The 21,742-nt window shown below is 45.1% G+C and overlaps 1 protein-coding gene and 1 long non-coding RNA gene across 3 annotated transcripts in view; one reads left to right on the top strand and one right to left on the bottom strand.

The window, feature by feature from the left end:
• Positions 1-5,845, bottom strand: part of SEMA6A (semaphorin 6A) — a 126,156-nt gene extending 120,311 nt beyond the window's left edge. The window contains exon 1 of one of the 2 annotated variants that reach the window (XM_053566537.1): positions 5,091-5,845. The gene's annotated coding sequence lies outside the window, so the exon portion shown is untranslated. The remainder of the gene's footprint in view (positions 1-5,090) is intronic. The other variant, XM_053566536.1, reaches the window with a different exon arrangement.
• A 1,368-nt stretch (positions 5,846-7,213) lies between these two features.
• LOC128568729 (uncharacterized) overlaps positions 7,214-21,742 on the top strand; it is a 154,847-nt gene continuing 140,318 nt past the window's right edge. Inside the window, exons 1-2 of the long non-coding RNA XR_008375204.1 lie at positions 7,214-7,312; positions 17,435-17,605. This is a non-coding gene — a long non-coding RNA (uncharacterized LOC128568729). The remainder of the gene's footprint in view (positions 7,313-17,434; positions 17,606-21,742) is intronic.

The following is a 21,742-nucleotide window of genomic DNA, read 5'->3' on the forward strand; positions in this document are numbered from 1 at the left end:
GCAGTGAGTAACACATAAAATGCCTGTGCTCGTGGCATTATAATCTAGTGGAAGGCAGAAAATCAACATACAGTTTGTCAGACTGTACAAAGTGCCAAGGGAAAAATGAAGCATGCCAAGGGGTGGGAGTGCTAGTGGGGAAAAGGTAAAGTAAATTAGGGGATCAGAAAAGGCTTTGCAAGAAGATGACATTGGAGCAGAAACCTGAAGACCAGGAGGAGCAAACCATGCAGCTTACTGGGGAAAGAACCACCCAAGCCCAGAAAGAGCAAGTGCAAAGTCCCTGCGAAGGATCTCAAGAATACACCATGCCTGGCATCTTCAAGGAAGCCCAGGGAAGAGTGGAGGCCCCAGTGCTCATCATGAAGGGCTGCAAAGGCCCTAGTAAGGACTTTGGTTTTTATTGGAATAAGGCAGGAAAATATCCGAGCAGGCAAGTTAGCGGGCTTAGGAACACTGCTGTGTTGAAAAAAACACTGGAGGGGCCAACTGCAGAAGCAGGCGGACTAGCTTGGACACTGGCACACGCCCCTCAGGTGAGGACAGTGGCTTGGTCAATGTGCAGGGCGTGGTCAACGTGCAGGCCACAGAAGTAGAAGGCCTGGAGGAAGCCTGCACCTGCTCCCAACAGCACTGTAGTGCAATGGACATGGGTGTGAGGAAGAAGTGTCAAGGGGAGCTAGGTTTGGGGGCCAAACAACTTAAGGAATGGAATTACCATTTGCCATGATGGAGAAGATTATAAGAAAAGTAGGTTTGAGGGAGAAAGATCCAGGTTTCCTGAATGTTAAGTTTAAGATGCCAGTAGGCACTAGATATTTGGGAGGTCTGAGAGAGAGGTCTGGGCTGAAGAGGTTATTTGGAAATCACCAGTGTATTACAGTTTCATATGATACTCCCCATAAGTATAATTAGAATTATTTTAATAAGAAAGCTTTGCAAGAGGTCATCTGTTTCACAAAGCAAGACACCCTTGTGTATAGACAATATGTAATAGTCCCATGCTGAGAAGTTGCTGTTCCTCCTCCCCTTGAGGTTTGTGTGGTACAACATCTTATTTGCCCATTTCAAAGGAATTGAATGCCTCCCTTCTTTCCCTCCCTTACCATATCCCCAAGAGGCAACCATGTGGTTGCCAGCAGAGAATAGTTCAGTGGCTCTTGCAGCACATTTAAGGTAGAAGAGAAAAGCCTTCACTCTGAAATAGCTCAGAGAGGGCACCCCAAGAGAGTGGGGGGCATTGATCTGGGAGGGCCCAGCAGATTGATTCAAAGCTTCATCCTGCCCCGGCATGCACAGATGTATCTGCCACAACACAGAGTTCCTACTAATGATGCCAAGAACACCCACTCTGGGAGAAGGGCAGTCAATTGTCTAAACCCAGAGAAGGGCGTGGGGAGGAGCCAGTACAGAGGCTTTCCTAGGCTTTACACTGCACAAATGGCAGATGCCTAATTAAAGCATTTGCAATTAGTTTGGCTTGTTCTGTGATTCCTTCCTGCAAACAAATAAGATTGAGAGACTATATCAGTTCTTGGCAATCTAGTTCTAAAAAAAACTTTTTGTCCCATCATCACTCTTTTGTCCTGCCCTGAAAAGAGCTATACTACTATGTACACAGAGTAAACTATCTGACTTATCTCCTGGTTCAAAGCAGTATTTTTCCTTCCATTCATGTGGGAGTGCAATTACCTATCTACTTTGAAAGCATGAATATGTATTTCGAATTTAATACAAACTCTTAATTTGGATGTCTTATTTTTATTCAGGGAAGATAACAGTCTTCCTAAGTCTTGCTGTCTTCCTGATTTAACCAACACACTAGACTTCACTGGTGCAGTGTTACCCGCCTACTCTAACTCTAAATGCAAATGCTGAATGTTTTAAATGACGGAAAAGGCTAAACTTTGATAAAATTTGAGGGGGGTGTGTTTGTATGTAAATAGTTTTACTTAACGCCACTTTGTAATAACCACTTGACTAAAGGCATAGATTTTTTTTTTTTTTCACTGTAGGAAAATTAAACAGGTCCATTGTAAGGCGACACATGTGAACCATGTGTGACCATTCATTCATTCAACATTTACTTGAGTATTCTATACTAGTTCTTATAAAATTTTAACCTATTCAATCTTAGGTGTACTATCCAATAAGTACATTCTACAGATGGCTCCTGAGATACAATTTTAGGTGTCTACTTAACATTTACGTACGTTAATTATATGTATTATTGAGAATGTGGCACATCTCTAAAGGGTGACAGCTGTAAAGCCTAACACATGAGAAAGATTGTCACCCCACAAACACTGTAAATAACATACAGTAGGACGCTTCTTTAAATCAAGTTGGAAAAAGGACTCATAACGCACAGGTGAGGTTTTAAATCTGATCATTCTTTTCTGCTTTAGACTAGTTCACAAAGTTCCTCATTCAAGAATATCCTGAAACCAAAATAATAACTGGGAGTGGGTGTTACTCAAGATTCAAATAAAAGTTACCATATAAACAAGCCTGGGTAAACCAAACTCAAATAGCTAGTGCAATTATTTTTTAATAGATAGTTTAGGTTAATAGGTGGAGACATGATTCTGCCACTGTATTTAAGGTTAGGTTAATAATTAACTTTGGTGCCTGGAGTAGTTTAATCAAACCTTACTGTAAATCATAAAAAAACTGCTACATGCAAGCTAAACGCGGTATTAAAAAGTCATACAAAATGCTTGCAATCTTGACCTCCGGTAGCCACTTGGGTAAAGGGTAAAAAGTGTAGAGTATTTTCATTCAGAATCTAACACAGCCATCTTTAGCGGCAAAAATCTAAATCAAGGATTAATGTGTTCAGAACCAACGGTCTTCCCAGGCCATCTAAGTAACAGACCATGGACCTCATGCCCAAGATGTGTGTGTCTATCGGGGAACAGGAGACCAACAATTCGCAGGGTTAAAGGGAGACAGGGCAAGGCACCACCTCCCCAGGCCAGAAAGACTTAAAAACCAGCGCTGGGGGGCATTAAATAGCTTTCCTGAAACCTGCTGACAAAATACTGCTTAACCGGCTTCTCAGATGTGAGGCACAGAAAGTTGTGACTACAAGTGAGATAGCGTGTGCTTCTGCGACTGTGTGTGTGTGTGTGTGTGTGTGCGCTCGCGCGCGCGCGCGCGCGCCTCTGTTTTAAACCTTTCCGGGATCGGATTCAGTGACAACTCGATTTCCACTGGGTATATAAAGGAGCGATGCCACTGTGGCTGTGCCTGGCCACGTCACTCCCAAGGCAGGTACCTTTCTTTCAACGACCAGACGCGGAATGGCTGGCAGTCCTGACCACTGCCATACAGGCCGGAGGTCACCCCTGGAAGGCTTTCCGGGCTGTGAGGACAGCGCCTCCAGGCTCCGTTCCGCCCCCGCTCCACTCACACCTGGCTGGGCCTCGCCCCTCCCTGGACCGCAGGCAGCAGAAAAATCGCGCTCAAGGCGCTGAAGGCTCGGGATGCTGCCCTTAGAGCTTCAAGCCAGCGAGTGCCCACCAGTATCTACCCGCACCCTTGTGACCGCTTCTGACCAGAAGGGTCGCACCTGCGTCCTCAGTCCTACTTCAGCATCTCCCAACCCCCATCTGGTCCCCAACCCCCTTCCCAACTGGTCAAGCAAGTGCCGCGGGCCAGGAGGCGCCACTCTCCAGTGGGCTGGCACCTAGTCCTGGCTGCATCCCGGGCTGTGCACATGATTCCCTGGGGCTCCAGTCTCCCACAGACTGCACTGCTCCCCACTCCTGCCCGCTGCCCCAGCTTTCAGAGAAACTTTCCAGAAACGCCTGGTTCAGTAACCCCACGCTGTGCAGGGGGCGGAGGCGCTGGGCAGAGGGTCGGCGAGGGAGCGGGAAAGACGGCGGAATCCTGTTTCCTTTCCCGGCACCCACAAGTCCAGGATCGCTCCCTGGCTCCCCCTGTGTCTCTCGGCTCGAGCGAGAAAGGAGACCTCAGGATCTTGCTTTGCACGGTCTTCCATGGAGAGGAACTGAGAAGGACGCGGAGAACTGGGGGAAGAGACGTCTCTCACCCCAGCAGGGTCAGGCAGGGAGGGTGGGCATCGCTCAGCCCTGCTGCCCCTGTGGCATCGCTCTAGGACACAGAGAGGTGTTGGGACAGAGCCCACGTCTGAGTAGCAAACCCAGGGCCACCACTAGCCAAAGCTTCCCACCCTTCCCCCTCCTGGGCTGCCTCCTTTCCAGAGAGGGACCATGTAGACCGCGGAGGAGGGCGCAGCGTACGCCAGCCCCATAGTTGAGAGCTTGGTGCTGGAGAGGGACGCAGCCGCGACGGACCGTGCTCTCGTGGTTCGGGTTGGAGCTGTGGCTAGGGACAGAACTCAGGGCGGGGGCGCAGCTCCACACCGAGAGGCCGCTCCTGAACACTTACTCGAGCAAACAAAGCCCGGAACCTCTGGTGCCAGCGGCCACTGGAGCCGGGATCTCACCAAGAGGCAGGGCACGCGGGTGCCCAGGGCCATTACAAGTTTCCCGCACTCCACAGAGCCCAGCCCAAACCCCGCGCTGACAACAAAAGATTCCCTTTGCTTCCACACAGTCTCCACGGAACTCTTTTTCCCGACCCAGAATCCAAACCTGGCACTGGACGAAAGCAGCGCTGTTCTACCCAACCCCCTCCAGCCCTCGAGGGCAGAACCCCTTTTCCTGCCTTAGTCGCCGCGACTGGGAGCTTCTGAGACTCCCACCTTCTCCGGCCTGCTCTACTCTTTGCTGGCCCGAGAGTGAGGACGAGCCTTGGGTCCCGCACACACACACCCCGGGTCGGGGAGCCATCCGCGCCGTCGCGGTCCGGGGCGGCGCCGGGCGTGTGCGCGACGCGGGTGGGGAAGCTCTGGACGCCCAGCCAGGCGGCCTCTGGGGCGCAGGGCGAAGAGCAGCGGGCAGGGCTTGTTGCTGCTCCCCCAGGACTCGGCAACGCTCGGGAGACAGACACGAGACAAAATAAAACACAAACACCACAAAGGCGATTGTACGCGCTGGCCGCGGACCCCGAACCCTCAGGCTGCCCCGGATGAGGGGCGCGCCGGGGCGCTCGGGCCGTACCTTTTCGGTGCATCGACGGGCAGAAGGCTGGCTTGGAGCGGGCTGGTGCAGCGTGTATCCCATTTAGTAATCCATTATCGAGGGGATCTCTCTGGGCCGCGAGCTGCGCGCTCTCCTTCGCAAGCCTTTGTCATTCCTGCATGTGTGCTTGTTGTCTCTTTGGGGGTAACAGTCGCGGCGACTACTTTCTGGGATGCAAGCGCACTGTGTTCATCTCCAATGACGGTCGGACAGAGAAGAAGGAAAAAAGACGGCGCCCCAAAAAGAGAGAAAAAGAAAATGAAGAAGAAAAAGAAGGAAGAAAACCAACAAGGAAGAGGGTAAATGTTCAAGAAACTCTTCTCCAAATCCAAATTCCACTTGGATTCCACTCCGGTGAGTCCCCTTGGTGGTGTCTGCGCCGATTAACTAGTCATTTCAGGGCGGGGTAGGGGCTGGGGCAGGGGTGCACGGCTCTGGCCCGGCTCCTGTGCCCGGAGCGCGGTGCCGCGGGTGTGGTGATGCTGGCCGCGGCCGCACGCTCTTAAGCGGCCATCTCGGGCGATCCGCACCGCGGAGGAGCGCCGCTGCTGCGTCCCGTGCGCCTGGGCAGCCGAGTGCGCTGGGAGCGGAGTTGGCTGCAGCCTCACCCCGTGCCACTCACTACTCCTCTGTCACCGGAGAGGCCGCCGCTCCCGGGCGGAGCCAAGTCCCGGACTGGATTACGCAGAGCGGACTCTCCTCCTGCAACCCCGCCTCCTTTGGCTGGCGTCTCCTCCGACCCAAAGGAGAGCTGTAGGGTGTGTGTCAGTGCGAATGAGCGAGACCAAGAGGGAGACCCTACGCTATGTGGCTGCAGGTGGAGTCTTGGACCTACTGGCCAGCGCCGCTTCCTGCCACCAGAATTCCCGGTCCCTTGGCGCGCTCCGCCGAGGCCTGCAGGGGCGACTGGGTCTGGAGCCCAGCCCTCACCTCCCCATATCTGCTCCAGCTACTGGAGGTAAAAATCCCGGACAGCATTGCTGAGTCCTGCCAAATCAGAAAAATAAATAAAAATAGACGTAGTGCAAGAGCGAGTTTCAAGAAAGGTTTTGTTCATCGATTTTCTTAAATGGAAAAGTTTGAAAGGATGAGGGTAAGTGAATGGCGAGCCTTTCAAATTCTGATTACTGTTATCAAGAGGTAGATTCCAGAAGTGATGGACGCCCTACATACCCAGATGAATTGGATAGACGCCGATGCGGTTAAAAATATTCTTGGGAGATTGGAACACAGCTATTGGTTGCGCGCATACACCCGTTCATAAAGCATGTTAAGTAGGCAAATAAACCACAGTATAGAGAATGGTGTTATTAATATTAACCACAACGATCTGTTTTAAAACTTTCGTTTTTTAAAGTCCACAGTATGTGGACTGTTCCTAGAAATAAACTTCAGAAATAAGACGCAAACAATTCCAGGGAGAACCCAAGAGCTTCACGGAAGAGGAAAATCGCAACTACTTCCCAGGCACTATTGTTACCATCACACGAAGAATTGCAGGCACGGCCTTCCTCCACCACTTGAACTTTCAATAGCCAAGAAGTCTTGCAGTTACAGGCCTGTGCCAACTCGTCAGGCCCCGCCGCGCTCCCTTCCCCCGGCCTCTGCGCGCGCCCCGCAAGCGACTGCGCGTGCTGAGGCTGCTGCTCCCCAAGTGGGCATCGCAGATGGCAAAGACTGTAGTAGCAGCCTTTAAAGTAATGCGGGACGGCTATTCAGTTCTAGGAGAGAGAGTTACTAGTCACGAGGGGCGGGGGCCCAGTCCCTCGTATTAGAAGCTGTACCTGTTCCCTAATTGGGGGTAGGGTCCACCTCTATTATTTCCACCTTTATTTCCATTTATGCATATACAGACATCTGCTAAAGATGATTCAAGAAAAATGCACAGGCGACAACACCCTTTTATTTTTTCACAAACCACCTGGAAAAGGTGGGGAGAACGGTGAGAAAAAGTCAGTACCTCTGCTGTTCTCCAGAGGTGCCAGCAGGGGCCGCCATCTCCACCTTTCCCAGGCGAAAGCCACTGCGGCCCCGGGGTGGCGGGGGGCGCGGCCCTAGGTGCGCGCGCAGCCCCGCGGGAGCCGGTTCCCGGAGGGGGCAGTGGAACGCTGGGCGGCCGGCTGGGCTGCGCGCTCCCGCGGCTTGGGTGGGGATTGGCTCTTGGACCACCCCTTGGGATCCCACCGAGATCGCGGTAAAAGGTCTGTTGGCCAAGACGGCCCGATTCGCAGCCGCGCTCTTTTAACACCCAGATTTCGACTGATGGAGTGAGCCAAGTCCCCTAGCTCGCCGGTGCACCCCGGCGCGGTCCCGCGGTGCGGTGTCGGTCCGTACGGCGCCGGGGGTTCTCTGCCCAGCGCTCCACTCCACCCGGGTCGCCTAGGCGCCGCCTTTGCTCTCCGCTGCTGATTTACATGCTAATTGTGTCTGGGAAAAGTTCTTTAATTGGCAGAATTAGGCAGAGCAAACGAATTGTTTCACAGGCTGAACCAAATTAATTCCGGGTTTAGCTCCTTCCCTTGGAGAAACAAACAATTAAGTTGTCTTGTTTGCTTTATGGATATATTGGAAATGCCCCACATCGGGGTTCAGGATATTATTTAAAGGGAAATTATTTTCAGTATTAATATTTGCATGTTTAATTTGTAGTAATGCTGAGCTAAGAAGCAAGAGATTAAATTTACCTAATTTAAAATTATAGACTACAAGAGGAAAAGAATTTTAATTTACTTTTGCACGGTGAAGAAATACCACCCAGACTCTTCCTGGCAATTATTAGATCCTAAAATCTCACCATCCAATTAGGCGCCGGTTGTCCTGACCACATTATGTTACATTTCCACCTGCCAGAAGAGAGAGGCTCCAGGAGCTGGAAGGTAAATCAGCTAAGGTGAGGCTCCTGGAACCCTCAGGGGAGCACCTGTGGGGAAGCCAAGCCACGAAACCTCATGATGTCATTTCCCCCATGTGGCCTCAGACTCACTCCCAGAAGCCTGCCTTAACTTTTGGTAAAACCATATCCTCCAAAGCCTTTGAAATTTGCATTCCACCCTGTCCTTCAGGGAAAGAAAGCCAATGGAAGTTAAAGAATGAAGAGTGTTCTAACCAGGAGGAAACTTTAGCCAGTTTTATAATTAAGTACCGTGATTGAGGCCCTGGCCCCTGGAGACTGTCTGAGACGATGTAACTTAATAGCTGATGATGTTGGGTAAGTCACTTATCTCTCTGAAGTCCCAGTGGACTCACCTATAAATGGAATTCAAATGTTCTACTCACTTCCCTGGAATCCTGTGTATTAAACTAGATGGTGTTTGTAAATCTTGAGTCTAGGGTAAGCATTGCTCTGGGATGGTTACTAGCATCATGGTCCTCCACATCAATCGTGTTTTTACAGGGTTTGTAGATGAAAGCAGAGGAAAGAAGTGGCTTGACTTGTGTCAGTGATGGAATCTGGGCTGGCAGCCACTGGTAACAACTGCTCTTCAATAAATACTTATTTGACAACATCTGCTTTCCTCAAATCACCTGGAAAAAGTGTGGAGGAAGATTAAAATAAAAAAAGAAAATGTCAGGGTGGCACCTGTGGCTCAAAGGAGTAGGGTGCTGGCCCCATATACTGGAATTGGTGGGCTCAAACCCAGCCCTGGCCAAAAACTGCAAAAAAAGAAACCTCACCTAGGATCCCTTTACAAACCACATCTAGCTGTTTGATCAGAACCTCTGCTTTGAGACATTTAGAGGTAGGTGTAGTGAACTTGGGAGACAGAGGGACTGCTGGTGCTTACTGCTGAGTTCCCTTGTGGGTATAAGTTCGCAGGGGACATACATAGGACAGCACGGTTTGTATGTTCAGGACGCCAGGTGTTGTGGTGGGTACCTGTAGTGTGGGGAGGCTAAGGTAAGAGAATCATTTGAGCCCAGGAGTTTGAGGCTGCTGTGAGCTATGACGCCATGGCCCTCTACCAAGGGTGACAAAGTGAGACTCTGTCTCAAAACAAAAAAAAAGAAAGACAGAAAGAAAGAAATCTGTCTGTATCCTCCTCAGCCCCTTCTCCCAAGTTCCTTCATCACTTTTCCTTAAATCAGTAGTTTTAAAATCTATTTGCACATTAGAATTGCCAAGGGAGCTTTTAAATGACACAAATCCCCAGGCTTCAGAGATTCGGTGTTACCAGGTGAGGGGGAGATCTGGGCATGGGTACATTTTAAAATTCCCAGATGATTTTAATGTGAAGCCTGGAGGGGGACCCACTGTCACGGTGAATCCTGGCTGCGTTCTAGAACACGGTGTTTTCCAAGCCTTTTCTGGTGAGGGCTGTTTCTTCTCCTTCTAGCCCCCTTTATCCTAGGGTTGGGAAGAGAGGACAGTGTCCTTTTTGCTCCTTATGCTGCATTCAAGCCGTTTCTCCCCCTCTCAAAACCCCCTGTGCTCTGTGAATATGTCAGTGCTGTTACTTACATGCCTCATTTGACCCCATTCTTACTGTCCTCCTCCTGTCCCACTTCCTGTCATTGCTCCTGATGGTATTAGCATCCCCTGGCCCTCAGTTTCCTATCTTCATCATCTACAGCGCCTTTTTCTATTTCCCACCGACTCCACCACCCACTCCAGAGACTCACGCTGGGCTGTACTGTCAGAAAACACTCCATCTTCTAAATCTCTAATTCTGACACCCCACCCTCCAGTCCCAGCTTCCTCTCCCTCCAGCTTCCTGCTCACACACTCCCTGCCTTCTGACTTCCTGAAGACCTCCCGATTGTGGGTGTTGCCTCTACCTCAGTCCCTCCACTCCCTCCTTTCATTCCCTTCTCTACCAGCATAGCTTCATAATGTCTTCTCTTTGGTCTCTCTCTCTCTCTCCTTTCAAATACTTTGAATTTCTTTCCTCTCCTATCTTTTTGTCAGTACTGATTTTACTCAAAGTTAGGCCTTGTGTAGACCCCTGCCTTTGCTGCACTTGCCCTGAGCAGCTCAGTCCTGCTGGAAAGCCTCAGGCGAGCCGCGTTGTCCACATCAGTTGGATCCTCAACCCTGCCACACTGTTCTCTCCCCTCTATCTCAGCCGCTACCTTTCTCCCTCCATCAGGTGTTTCCCCCTTGGTGCCTCCTACTTCCCTGAAAAAAACACATAGTCTATCTACGGGAATGTTTTTACTTCTGTCCCCATTATGTCCTGAGTGTCCATCCTCCAATGTGAGACCAATTGCTTCCCACATTCCCAATAGTTCACACGTGCTAAGAAATTCTGACCTATTTTTCCAGCCCCTCTCCTGCGTCTCCCATCAACATGTACGCAAGCGTCAGTCCTTCTTACCTTCGAAACAGCTCTCCTTGAATCCTCTGCTTCTTTCAAGGTAACTCCTCTCTTCCAAAGCCAAACATCACCAGAGATGGTGATGTCTGGCTTCTGTTTCCAGCTCTCCACTGACAAGGCTCTTGTCTTCAGTGACATCCGTGATGGTCAGTCAAGGGGACATACTTCAGAGCTTTCATTGTACCTGAGTTCTCAGCAACAATGAACATGTCCCCTTTTCCCCCTCCCACTTCTCTTTTCCTTTTTAACTTCATTTTGCTTTTGAGGAAATCAAAAGATAACGAAATCTTTCGAAGAATACTATCATAAGCATCCTAATCCCCCTCACTCATTATTACATAGCAACTGTTAATATTTTTTGTGGTATTTGTTTTCTCTTTTTAAGAAATAAAACAGGTGGATATAGCTTAACTTCCTTGTAATTAACACCTCTTTCTCACTCCCATCCCGTCTTTTTCAGAGTTAGCACAATTTTGAGTCTTCTTTGCATCCTTCCAGTTTGTTTCTGTACTTTTACATAGACATCTATATCTAGACTGGATATATACCAAAGTTTGGGGTTGTCCGTCCCCCACCCCCTGCAAATTAACTTAAATATTATCCAATTCATTCTCCAAATGGTAGCCAAAGTGATCTTTGAAAGACGCATATCTGATCACATCCAGCCTCTGCTTGAAACACTTCAGAGGCACCCCAAGTCATTCTCATGCTCCTGAAGGCTGTGCATGATTGGTTTTTGGCCAACCTCTCCCGTCATTCTCCCATCACTGTCTCTCTTGCAGCATCACGGATTGTTTTCAGTTTATGGAAAGCTCTGTCTTTCTCCTTTGCAACTATAGCCTCTCCATGTACTTCTGCCCAAAACACTGCAACTTTTTCTTCCCCCTCTTTACCTGGCTACCTCCTACTCATCCTTCAAGCTTTAGCCTCAATGTTCCTGCTTCAAGAAAGACTTCCCTGAGACTCCAGAAAAGGTCATGCTCCCCATTATGTGTTCTCAAAGTACCCTGTGAATTTACCTGGTGGTCCATATTATGTATTACGGCTAGAATTATTATCTGATACAATTATTTGTTGAATGTTTCTCTTTCCTGTTAGATCAGAAGCTTCTCAAATCTTGGGAGAACATCTGTTTCTTTTCTCTTGTATCTTTAGCACCTAGCAGAGAGTGAGGGCTTGGTACATAAAAGAGAGGATGAGTCAGTGAGTTCCTTTTCAAGGATTCAGTAGGATAAGAAATAGATCACTGGATGAAATAGGATCATTTAAAAAGAGAACAAAAATTTTTAAAAACACTAAAAATATATTATACCCTTCTTATTTTGAAATTCCAATTCTAAAGATGAACAAAATTTAGACTTTCTCCCCATATAGAAAGAACTTCTACTATATGGTACCTAATTTGCTTTCTTGAAAAAGGAATTAAAGATTTATCCATGTGAGTGATGAATAAATTTAACAATTACAAAAACAAGATACTTGAAAATAAGATGCAATAAGAATATAAACATAACTCTAAAGACCCCTGGAAGGAGATAAAACTGCAATTTGAATTCACTGGAAACAATGGAAAAGCCTCTCTGGGACCAGCTCTACCAGCAGGCTGGAGTTTGCTAACAGTCATTTACTGTCTGCCCTTCATGAATAGCTTCAGGGTGGTGCCCACCCTGTGTGTGACAATCATTCCACTGTACCACAGTGAAGCCTTGGCTCTATTCACTTCTGATATCAAATTATTGTTTGGGAAATAAAGAGAATGGCCGATTAGAAATAAGGTAATAAATGAACAATAAATGTTAAGTAAACCCTAACTCCATTTTTCCCCCCACAAAAGCCCTTTACATTTACATTAGTTGAACTCTTCAGTTATATAATGACAGAGCAAAGACTGTTTGGGGCCTTATTTTCATCCTTCTGTTCCAACATAACTTTTAAATTGCCCCACCCCCACTAATCTTTAGACATAGAGGTATCTACTTGGATGTGAGTTTGTTTAAAAATACAGTTATCTAACTGTGATTTATGCTTTTCATCACCAGATAAACCAGTTGACTAAACACTACGTTGGAATTTGCTCTTTGGCCAAAAGAATGGTGAAAATTGAAATGTACTTGTGTTTGAGAGCTGCTTTCCAGGCCTTTGCTTCCAGCTAGTGGAAGGCCTGCTAGGAGAGGAGATGGCTGTAGCATGTGCTTAAATTTAACATTATGCTTCCATTTGTTCCAATTCTAGTTTTTAGATTATGTGGGAAAACTCTGTACTGATATCACCTGAAAGACTTTTTCCAAGCGGTTTATTATGATGAATGTGTATCTGAGTAATTTTATAACCAGATAAATGGAGACAACTAAGGGCGTTGTGTTTGTTTTAACATTGAAATCTTACGACAGAAGACAGCTGTTTTAACCATCCAAACAGGCTGGTTTAATTGCGGACAATGAATGAATGTACTTTTTAAAAAATGATACATTTGGTTCTAAAGTCGGTTTTTATTTATTTAATAATTATTATTATTATTAAATCATAGCTGTGTACATTAATGCGATCATGGGGCACCGTACACTGGTTTTATAGACCGTTTGACACATTCTCATCACACTGGTTAACATAGCCTTCCTGGCATTTTCCTAGTTATTGTGTTAAGACATTTATATTCTACATTTACTAAGTTTTACATGTACCCTTGTAAGATGCACCGCAGGTGTAATCCCACCAATCACCCTCCCTCTACCCATCCCCCCCTCCCTCCCCTCCCTCTCCCCCAATGTACTCAGCCCTACTATGAAACTAATTTATGGCTTTCACATGAAAGCTATGACCCAGTTATAACCTAAAGTAGGTTTTTAAATGAAGTATTAAAAAAATCATCGAATATAAAATTATCTTCTGAAAACTCCCCTATACATATAATTAGGAAATAAAAGGATGGTTTCCTAATGTCTTCGCTCACCTTTGGATTTTGTGCCTGGGAGAAGTCCCTCGTTAATCGCCCTATGAAAATACTGAAAACATTTAACTAGCTAGATTTAAAATTTTTTTGAGATGTAACTTTTAGGCTGAAAGGAGCTTAAATACTATATTTTAAGATAAATAACATATAATTTGTTACTTTCCCAAAGTTTCACTAGTTACCAGCGTCTGATTTGTGTATCACTATATACAAGACAAGTAGAACAATTGATGTCAGTTTCTTTGTGAAACCCTCTTAAATACACCTTTATTCATAACCAAGTACTTATTAATATAAACCAGAATGTTGCATTTTACATTCAAACTGAAAACCCACACACCTGTTTTCTTAAGAAATACTGTATTGTGCCATGAATTGTATTATTAAGACTCTTACAAAACGCACATTGGTTTCTTCATACTTCTTTGCCTTTCTTTCTAGACCTTGGAGCAGTTGAGTCATATCCTTTCTCCAAATAGCCTTTTAAAGCCTTTTCTTGGGTTGAAGCAAACTTTTGAAAGTTCCTAACCCTTGCCTCCTCCGCACTATTATTGTTCCTCTCTATTCTTTACCCTCTAAGCAAGATTACAGACGTAGAGTTTTAAATTATTATAGCTGTGTTTTCCTTTTTTTGCTAGACTCCTTTGCTTTAGGGAATTTCTCCCTTTTGCTTAATTCTTCAGTCAATGTATTCTTTACATTCTTTTTTTTTATTTACTTAGCTATCTTTCTTACAAAACACACCAAAGAAATGTTAATAAGAACATCGTCTGGCAGTATTAACCCACTCACTGTGGACCAAGAGTTAGCCTTATACTCTCAGGCTAAGTACAAGGTTGGGTGAAGGCCACTCAAGGTGCAGGGAGCCTTTGTTTAGCCACATTACTTCTCCTGATCCTATAGCAACCTTGTCCTTGCTGCTCAGACCTCACAACTTCCAGCCATCCTTGACCCCTCCCCCTTTCCCATTTGTCACACACACGTTATCAGCAAATCCTGTTGGCCTCCCTTCAAAATGTATCTAGAAGCTGCCCATGTCTCATTTCCATGGTCATTGCACTGGTCCAAGCCACCACCATTTTCATCTGGGGTTTCACAGTAGCCCCCCCAACTGGTCTCTCTTGCTTTTGAACTTGCTTCCCTACAGTCTATTCCCAAATAGCAGCCAGAATGACCCTTGAACTCATTCATTAAAGTCATGTCACTCTTCTGCTCAAAACTGTGTGGTGGTTTCTGTCCTACCTCCCTCAGAGTAACAGCCACCGTTGGCACCATCTGGCCTCTCCTCCAGCTCTCTGGATTGCTCTTCTCCTCTTCGGCCCTTCACTCCACTCTGGCCTCCCTGCCTCCTGCCCACTCCCACTTCAGACTCTTATTTCTCCCTCTTCCTGAAACACCCTTCCCTCAGATGTCCACAGGGCTCATTCCCTCATCCCCTACAGTCCTTGTTCAAATGTCAGTTCTCACTCAGCCCTTTGCTGACCACTCTGTAACCTAATAGCTTCTCCGACTTCTTCCTGCTCCCCTTCCCCATTCTATTCTTCCTCCTAGCCCTTATTGCAGCCTGACCTTGTATATATATTTACTTGTTTGTTTAATGTCCATCTCCTACCACTGGGTCATAAGCTTCCTCAGGGCAGGAACGGAGTCTTTCATTAGGCACCATGTCCCCAGCAATTAGAGTAGCACCTGGCACATCCTACACCTGCTATAAGTAGTTGTTGAGTGAGTGAGTAATCACACCTCACCACACGTAATGACACGCGAGGGCCACTGGGTGCACATCCTGTACCCTAGGTAACACTTAAAGCAAAGTGAGTAGCTGTCTCTCAATAAATGCTCCCAGACACACAGGTTTGAGCGGAGGAGGTTCCAAATGATAGAAAAGTGCCTGATAGGGATGGTGAGGACTTTTCTTACTATTGGCTGGTTACTTCATATGGTCACTTGCAAAGACCAAGAAGAATAGGAGAGCTAGACTTACAATTTCCTTCTCACATTGGTGTTGGTCAGCTAGGGGCTGGGGCAACAAAATACTGCAGGATGTGTGGCTTTCACAATAGGAATTTATTTTCTCAAGGTTCTGGGGACTAGAAGTCCGCTATGAAGGATCTGGTCTCTTGGGTTCTGGTAAACTGTCTCTCTTACTGGCTTACAGATCAGCACTCACTCATTGTGACCCCACATAGCTTTTCCTTGATGCCTGAGAGCAGAGAGAAAAAGAGAGGGGGCTGGGGAGATAGAGACAGACTGGTAGGATCTCTGGCGTTCTTCTTACAAGAACACTAACTGCAAGGAATCAAGGCCTTACAACATCATTACTTAACCGTTAATTACTTCCTTACTCCAAACACAGCATCTACTAAAGCTTTAATAGATGAAACTTGGGTGGACACAAACATTTAGTCCACAGCAGCCTCCAAAGGCCTGTCTGAACCTTGTGTAAACTCCTGCCAATGTCCTCCAGGCTGGTGGATGTAAAGTAGGCCCTGCATCTCACCTTTAGGAAAGTTCTCAAATGATCTGTAGTGACCTTTTTGTCAAATAATGTTCACATGTATATCATATACAGTAAAAATATTATATATATATTCACTTAAAACATACAGAATATATAAAAACATTGTTTTTTATTTTACCCATTAAATATTTGCACAGATGCTTGTAAGCCTATTTTAGTGCCCTTTTGTGGGGGAGGGAGACAGAGTCTCACTCTGTCGCCCTGAGTAGAATGCCATGGCATCATAGCTCACAGCAACCTCAAACTCTTGGGGTCAAGCGATTCTTCCCTCACTTTTTCTATTTTCTTTTTAATGGAGATGGGGTTTCTCTTTTGCTCAGGCTGGTCTCGAACTCCTGAGCTCAAACAATCCATCCTCTTCTGCCTCCCAGAGTGCTAGGATTACATGTGTGAGCCACCGTGCCTGGCCATTTTAGCACTTCTTACTTTTTTTGTGTAATGGAACATCTAGCCTCTGTTGACATCAGAGAGTCCCTCCCGCCTTTGAGATTTGGGCCCAGTGTCCACCATGCTGGCCGTCCCATTAATCCTGGTTTACCCCAACATGGGCTCTTCTGGTCAGTAATGTTTTTCTGTGCTTTACTGTCCATTCAGCTGTGCTTCCTTCCTCCCCAATTGGATCGCCGGCCTCTCTGCTCCCTTCCAAAGCTCCTTGTTCTGGTCTTGTTTCCTCTGAGACTCCTCCAGAATGAACGACATCTTCAATATGCTCTTGTGTTGTCACTGGCTAGTCTTTCCACCTCCAGGTTCACCCCTCCTGTGGTGACAAAAGGACCCCAGGCACTGTCCGGCCATTCTTGGATGATGAGAGCGTCATCAGGTGTCAGGGTGGATGCAGTAACGTGCAACCTGTTTCCCTGAGGAGCAGACAGATCTTGTTCTGTAAAATGTGGAGCTCTGTTGAGGTGTAGTTTGTTGCCTAGGAGGGCAGCATGTATGGTGAAAGAGCATGGGCTTGGAACCCAGAAAACTGAGGTGAGCCTGGGCATCCTAACCTTTTCTTCCCTGAGATTACATCCAAAATCTCCTTGCAAAGTGTTGCTCATAAAAAGTACTTCAGTCAATAAACTTGGCAAGTCTGCTCTTGAAGCTTCATGGCACAACACATAACTTTCCCATCAAGTGCCCCAGAGCCTTCCAGAGTAGCGTAGGCCTGGAGCCGACCTTACAGCTGACTGTGAAAGAGCCCGTGATTGAAGTTCACCTTCATTCCCTTGGATTCAAACTGAGGTGTGGGGATCTGGGTGCTGGCTGCAAAGACATCTTCCAACTTTCTTTGACAATGGTTTTGAGACTAAGACTCTATTATAGAACATATGTAAGAAAAGAGTAGTGATGATGGAAAAAGAAGATAAACTGAAAACATGCAAAGTTTTCAAAAGGACAAAAGTAGGAAAGCAGCCCCCTTCAGGGCTGAACTCATCCCTCAACACTGACAATAGGCTTGTGCTTTTCTAAGACCTTTGCAAGTATTATCCCATTTAGACTTTATAAGGTGACTATTTTTATTATCTTTTTTTTTTTTTTTAATTTTTAGTGGTGATGGAGTCTTGCTATTCCTCAAGCTGGTCTCAAACTCCTGAGCTCATCAGATCTCCCTGCCTCAGCTTCCCAGAGTGCTGGGATTATAGGCGTGAGTCACCGCACCAGGCCTAGTTTTACTATCTTCATTCAACAGTCAAGACAAATGGGCAAAGCAGATATCAAGGTGAGTTGGCGAAAGTTTCATAGTTGTGCAGTGGCTGAGTGGGCACCTACCCGCCTGCCGCCCAACACTCAGGCCAAAGGAGTGTGCCTGTTACACGCAGTTCCTTGTGTCAGCCCTTCTGGAAAACACCTGACAGTCCATTTTGGTTCAAAACGTGCATCCTATCATGGTAAATCTTTCTCCAACACAATTTCAAGAAATTGTTTACATTTAAATGTGTGCTCATTCAACCAAAAACCAAATTACAGTATAGGAAAATCTTAATTATAAAAGAGAGATAGCAGGGCTTGATAATTTGATTTATAGCAAAGATGATTTGCTTTTGAGAGGGCTCAATGTTGATGTGAGCTTTTGATGCAGGTCTCCATTGAATCTTGCTCATACTGTATTTCCAGCACGTAGACTGAGGGTGCCCCAGGTTCTGTGCTTCCAAGTGCAGTCCAGTTCTTCCAGACAGTGGTGGACATTGGTGGAGTTTTCTCTTAAGCCAAGTCCAGAAACAGTGAAATACAGGTGTTTTCTCTGCTTAGAGTATGAGCTTCTAACACAGATTCATCTCCCTGCATTGGGACGGCTGGCTATCCATCCAGAAAATAATAAAGCCAGTTCCTGCCTCACACCACTTTCAAAGATAAATTTCAGCTGGGTTAAATATCTAAAAGTAAAAGAAAAACAAAATGTGGGAGTTAAATGAGCATGTGGGAGAATACAATTATGGTCTTGGGGGCATGAAAAGGCCTTCCTCAAAACTAAAGAACAAAACCTTGGAAGTCAAAAAATTAGAAATTTTGACCATTTCCAAAATAGAAACTTTCTAAGACAAAAATTTTCATAAATAAAGTAAAACGGGTGATGGCAGAGAGGACAAAATAATTGCCATCTGATTAACAGAGGATTAGCATATAGAAACCGAAAGGAGTTCTATACATTTAATAAGACAATGAGAAACAACTTAATAGGGAAAAGTGGACAGAACACAGAAAGAGGCGATACTTAGGAGAAAATGCCATTGGCCAATAGATATCCCAAAAGACTTCCCACTTTACCATCAGTCAGGAAAATAAAAATTTAAACAGTAAGATAATTTTTTTTTATTTGTATGTATCCGACTGGCAAAGAATATTTAAGTTTGATAATACGGAATTTTGGCAAGGATCTTCACGCAGCCTCATAAATTACTAGTGAGAATATAAATTAGTAGAGCCGCCTCGGTGAATAGAATAATTTGACAGTATCTATTAAAATTCATAATGTGCATATTCTGTGACCCAGCAATTCAGCTTTAAGAAACATTCACTTTTGTAAACAAAGAGGCATTTATAAAGATTCTCATTGTAGAATCGTTCGTGATGAAAACAATTTTAAATGACAAATAGTTGCCAGTATGGTGGTAGTTATTGACAATAATAGGATGGGGAGAGATGAGTCGATCAGTACTTAGCCATAGTTAAATAGGAGGAAGAGGTTCTGGTGTTCTCTTGCACAGGATGACTAGAGTTCACAAAAATGTGTATTTCAAAATAGCTAGAAGAGAGTTTTTTTTGTGAATGTTCTCATCATGAAGAAATGATGATTAGGGTGATGGATAAGCTAATTATCCTGATTTGATCATTACGTGATGTCTACACATATTGAAATATCAGATTGTACCCCATTGTCCAATACATTAATCATAAAAACAGTTAATGGGATTTAAATCATATTTAAAGTATTATGCAGCAGTTAAAAAATAATATATACCCATATAGTACTATGGAAGCTCACCAAGACATATTTTACCAAGAAGCAAGTTAAAGAAATGTAGGCATAGGAGTATTTTTGAAGTTGCACAGAATAAAAATAACCTCATAAATCTGTACAAAAATGTGTACATTTTTGTCTTTTTTAGAAAAAAGTCTAAAAACGTCCTGTACCTTGAAATTGATAATAGGGATCAGAATTGGGGAAGAAGCATCTAGGCGGGAGGGGGCAGGGTATTGTTATGGACTGAATGGATGTGTGCCCCCCAAATTCATATGTTGATGCTTTAACATCCAGTGTGGCTGTATTTGGAAAATGGAAATAACTGGGATTAGATGAGGTCCTAAGGAATAGAGTGGGGCCCTGAACTGGAGACTGGAGGGATTAATGTTTATCTAAGAGGAGACACCAGGGAATGAGTTCTCTCTCTCTCTCTCTCTCTCTCTCTCTCTCTCTCTCTCTCTCTCTCTCTCCCCCCTTGATTGCACCTAGGAAAAGCCATGTGAGGATATAGTGAGAAGGCGGCTGTCTGCAGGCCAGGAAGAGAGGCCTCACCAGAAACCAAACCTTGAACTTGGGCTTTTCATTCTCCAGACCTATGAGAAAATAGGTTTCTGTTGTTGAAGCCACATAGTCTGTGATGTTTTGTTATGGCAGCCTGACTAGATTAAGACTGGTGTCAAAGAGGACTTTTGTCTTAGCTGACAAGTTAGCTGTGATGTTTTAACGTTTTAGAGTGAGAATGTGTTTATGCATTACTTACGTGATTAAAACATTAACTTTTGAAAGGCAGTTTTCTCTTCCTTCTTCCCCCACAATTGCCCTTCTATTCTGCTTGTCTTCCCTGAGCAATATTAATCACGACCTGAGGCAGACATTTGCATTCTAAGCCTCCTAGCTCTGTTTTTCAAGAGGACTTCCCTTCAGGTCAGGATCCCTGAAAATAAATCCCTTCCTTCCCTATGAACCTCTGAGGAAATACCAGCAGAGGCACTTGAGGTTAGATCAACAGCAGAACAGTGTGGTTTGGGAAGGGGATTTATGGTAAGGAGAAATCACTTTCTCTCAGTATTAGAGGAGAAGGCTCAAATTCTTTTATTTGTAATAGGACATAATGTGCACACAGTGTTTTAAATGTCTCACCTTATTATTGACGGCCAACATGAATTGCATCCTCAATATGCAGCAGGTACTCCCTAAACACTTTATTTCTTTTAATTTTTAAAAAAAATTTAAATTTCAGATTATGAGCCTTGCATCCAGAAGATGTGCCAAATATCCTTACATGGTGTCCGTAGGTGAGAGCGCGGCAATCCCCTCTGTTCTTCTCTCCCTTTCCTCCCTCCTTCCTCCCTAAACATTTTATAACCATTATCTCATTTCATCCTCTAGAAACTCCCTATAGGGAAATTGAGACCATCAATCATAAATCATAGAATTTTCTCATGAAATTTTGTTTATTTTCAAACAATATTAGACCAACATTGGCAGAAATTTAAAGACAATTTTCTCCTTACCCCTGCACTCTAAACACAGCCATGAGGTCCGTTTTTAGGTGTTGCTTCCTAGGCCATCTATATGCTTATGTATTTTTTGTTATCATCAAAGCATTTGCATACTTTTTGTACATTCTTTTCTCATTTAGTATGCTTCTTGTAGACCCTTTATAATTGTCATTTCAGTGGTTACTCAATATTTCATGCGGTTGTTATAATTTCTCTATTCCCCTGTGGTTGACAATCTAGGCCATTTCCAACTTGCTGTTATCATAGATATTGGTGAATAAACATTTTCACATACATGAATCTTTAAATTTCAGCTATTTTCCTATGGTACATTCTCAGGGGTATTACTAAGCCACATGATGTAAGCATAGTTTATGCCTATTGATCAAAATTGTTCAATAGATTTCCAAAGCTGTGTGCCAATTAATGATGTCACCAGCCGTGTGCACTTGTACCAGTTTTGCCATAGCACTGTCAGCATCGTCTACCATAATTCAAGGTTTTTGCTGATGTAAAAACTTCAGAGGGAGGTTCTTTAGATCTTCTAATGTTACTTGGTGAGCTGATTGAAAGCTGCAGAGCTACATAAAAGAGGAAAGAGTAAGAGGAAAAAGTAAGTCCTAGAGATGGTATTTGCGTCCCTTAACCCAGCTGGGTCTGAATCCAGAGTCAAATGCAATAGGGTTCCAAGCCAATGGGTAAAAGGGGGCTGAAATAAATCATGTGCACCTGGGAGCAAGGCTGTAGCTATCCAGAGGAAGGGGCATGGTTTTTTGATTTTTGGTTTTGGTTTTGGTTTGTTCACACAAAGATTCGGTTGCTTGCCCAGCCACATGCTCACCTGGGAGTCCCTCTTTCCATTTCTCAGATGGTGCCCTACAGGCTGCCATAG

This window comes from Nycticebus coucang, chromosome 17 (assembly GCF_027406575.1).
Source record: "Nycticebus coucang isolate mNycCou1 chromosome 17, mNycCou1.pri, whole genome shotgun sequence".
In the NCBI taxonomy this organism is placed as follows: domain Eukaryota; kingdom Metazoa; phylum Chordata; class Mammalia; order Primates; family Lorisidae; genus Nycticebus; species Nycticebus coucang.